This window comes from Moschus berezovskii, chromosome 22 (genome assembly GCF_049115385.1).
Source record: "Moschus berezovskii isolate FMDL1 chromosome 22, NW_MosBer_1.0, whole genome shotgun sequence".
Classification (NCBI taxonomy): Eukaryota; Metazoa; Chordata; class Mammalia; order Artiodactyla; family Moschidae; genus Moschus; species Moschus berezovskii.
This window is the reverse complement of record NC_142481.1, coordinates 8,825,011-8,828,753: the sequence shown is the minus strand read 5'-3', so window position 1 is coordinate 8,828,753 and position 3,743 is coordinate 8,825,011.

The window sequence follows — 3,743 nt, the reverse complement described above, 5'->3', positions numbered from 1 at the left end:
AGTCTGTGTATAACCATCTTCTACAACAGTGATTTTTTTTGTTTCTTCATACAGTAAGGGTGAAAGTTTATGTGCTTCTTATCATGAGCTAGTATTTGCATATAGGTCAGTTCAGTCGCTCAGTCATGTCCGACTCTTGGCGACCCCATGAACCGCAGCACGCAAGGCCTCCCTGTCCATCACCAACTCCCGGAGCTGACTCAAACTCCTATCCATGGAGTCGGTGATGCCATCCAGCCATCTCATCCTCTGTCATCCCCTTCTCCTGCCCTCAATCCCTCCCAGCATCAGGGTCTCATCCTATTTTTATGTTCCACTACTCCTTTCATAAACACTTTAACATTTTTTCTATGAATAAGAAAACTAAAGCACAGAATTTAAGAAAATGGTTAATGTTAAGCGATGTCTTTTGAATTTCAAAGCTACCAATGTTTTCACCATCAAGTTCAGGGTTCAGAACGTGTTAGTTTTCTCTTACTGTTATTGCTATGTATTTATATAACTTTATTTTTTGACTTCACTGTGCAGCATTGGGGATCTTAGTTCCCTGACCGGGTATCAAACCTGTGCCCCCTGCAGTAGAAGCACGGATTCTTAACCAGTGGACCACCAGGGAAGTCCCCAAATTAGAATTTTTAACACTGAGTTTAAGGAACACATCATGGCCCTTCTATGTACTTTACAAACATTAACTCATTTAATGCTCACCGACAACTCTATGAAGTGGGTGCTGCTGCTGCTAAGTCGCTTCAGTCGTGTCCGACTCTGTGCGACCCCACAGGTGGCAGCCCACCAGGCTTCCCCGTCCCTGGGATTCTCCAGGCAAGAACACTGGAGTGGATTGCCATTTCCTTCTCCGAAGTGGGTGCTATTAGTACCATTTTTAGAGCAGAGGAGACAGAGAGGCTAGGCAAGCTGCCCGAGGTCACACAGCCCCGCTGGGAGCGGGCAATATTCAAACTCCGGTGTCCTGCGCCAGACTAGGTGGGGAGGCCTCCCTGTTGGGATTTTGTCTGGCCTTCCCCATCCGGGTATGAGCTCTGGGAGCGGCACGTCATCTGGCTCACAGATGCGTTTAGTGGAATAAAGAAGGGATGCTGCTGCTGCTGCTGCTAAGTCACTTCAGTCGTGTCCGACTCTGTGCGACCCCATAGACGGCAGCCCACCAGGCTCCCCCGTCCCTGGGGTTCTCCAGGCAGGAACACTGGAGTGGGTTGCCATTTCCTTCTCCAATGTGTGAAAGTGAAAAGCGAAAGTGAAGTCGCTCAAGAAGGGATGAGTGGCCATCTATTCATAGGAAAAAAAGTATCCTGTGGCGAGCGGGACTTCAAAGAAATCCCAGTGGCTCGGGCTGAGTCACAACAGAGCGGAACCCACTCCCGGCGGGGTACGGGCGCCACCTGGCGGCGGAGTCCTACCAAGACAAAAGCCAGGAGACCGGTAATGTTTGCTTTGGACGAAGAAGTGAAATCATTATCTGAAAGGGAGTTGATCGCAAGTTTTGTGTTGTTGTTGTTGTTTTTTACAAATTTATTTGGCTACAGCCGGGTCTTACCTGTGGCACACGGGATCTTTAGTTGCGGCATGCAAACTGAGTTTCGGAGTGTGGGGTCTATCCCCAGCGTCCCCCGTGCCCCAGCAAGAGGAAGAAAGAGTGATAGTTGCCTAACCAGGCCCCCCTGAACCCTGGGCCCCCTACATTGGGAGTACAGAGTCCTAACCACTAGACCACCAGGGACGTCCCTGAAATGCCAATTTTTAAATTTCTCATTCACCGTTACATCCCCGGAGCCTAGCACCATGTGTGGCACAGAGCCGCGCATGCGCGCCCACTTGCTGTGTCTGCTCTGTGGCTGACCCCAGTGGACTCGGTAGCCCACAGGCTCCTCTGTCCATGAAATTTTCCAGGTAAGAATACTGGAGTGAGGTGCCATTTCCTCCTCCAGGGGATCTTCCTGATCCAGGGATCAAATGCATGTCTCCTGCCTTGCAAACAGATTCTTTACCACTAAGCCACCTGGGAAACCCCTGGCACATAGTTAATACTCAGCAAATAGTTGTCAAACCAATGGAAAATAGATGGAAGAGATGGGATTCCCCATTATAACATTAATTCAAGGGATCTGATTTGATAAGGTGTGAAGGAATTTTTTACCAAAAACATTAGCTCTGTCCTGGGCAGTAGACTGTGAAAATTAATAATTCAACATCTCCTGTTTCTTATGAATATCACTCAGAAGTGACTTCAACAAAGGTGTTTTCTAGGATGCCCCAAACTAGCAATTGTGGTCAGTTTCAGTGACTAGAAGGCTTTCGCCCTGATGGCTTGTCTTGAACATGTGCTGCCCTGCTATTAACATACTGCAAAACACGGGTAAGCTTTCTCATCAGATCACAGATAGACCTTTTCTCTCTTCTCATATACATGATGGGAAATTAAATCCCAACTTTCCAATGGGTTAATTATTTTACAAACAAAACTAGTGAGCCCACGTTTGAGCTAAAATAACAAACGGTCCTAAGACTGAACTTCCAGAATGGCTGAGAGTGGAAGGTAGCGACCCCTGCCGGCAGCCCCGACTCACACAAGCGTGAGTCACCGCCACAGAAGTGATTTCAAAGATTGTTCTGCTCTTTTTTTTTAATGATATTTGCTTAATGTTGTTTTTTTTTTTTTTTTACTTATTTATTTGCTGCGCTGGAGTCTTTGTTGCTTTGCACAGACTTTCTCTAGTTGCCACGAGCGGGGTCTACTCCTCAATGCTGTGCACAGCTTCTCATTATGGTGGCTTTTGCCTAGAAACTCCCATGGACGGAGGAGCCTGGTGGGCTGCAGTCCGTGGGGTCGCTAAGGGTCGGACACGACTGAGCGACTTCACTTTCACTTTTCACTTTCACACATTGGAGAAGGAAATGGCAGCCCACTCCAGTGTTCTTGCCTGAAGAATCCCAGGGACGGGGGAGCCTGGTGGGCTGCAGTCTATGGGGTCACACAGAGTCGGATACGACTGAAGTGACTCAGCAGCAGCAGCAGCTTGCTTTGGAGCGTAGGTTCTAGGGTGCTCAGGCTTCAGTAGATGTGGCGAACAAGCTTAATTCCCTGGCAAGCATGTGGAATCATCTCAGGCCAGGGATCAAACCCGTGTCCCCTGCATTGGCAGGCGGATTCTTATCCACTACACCAAAAGGGAAGTCCTTAAAAGCATTGTGTCCTTAAAGCATTGTTATAAAGGCTGTGTGTTGAACTGCATTCATGAGAACAAATGTGTGCTGGGCCCCTGGTTTTTCTTTCAGACTTTCTTCCTGTTGTCACTAATTATATTCTTGACTATGTTTTGATTAGCACTAATTAATCAAAGACCTGAGGGGCAATTTGGATTTTTTTTTTCTTCCTTGTGCAATTTTGAGGAAACAAGATTGACATGCTGCTTTCAGCCCTCTCTCTTAAGACATGGAGAATTCCAAAATAGAACCTTGAAATTTTTAAAGATACCCCACAGAGATTCTGGGGTTGCTTGTTACTGCAACATAACCCAGCCTATCCTGACAGACTGATACAATTCCCAGTTCTCAGTACAGCCTGAAATGTGGAAGTCTCAAAAAAAAGGGGGGGGATGAATGAATGGCAGGGAATAGGAACAGGCTCAAACACTTCGCCCTGGGCCGGAGGTAGAGGAAACAGCCATGTCTCAAGCTTTCTCTCTCTCACACACACACAAATACACTCATAACGAGGCTGGGGT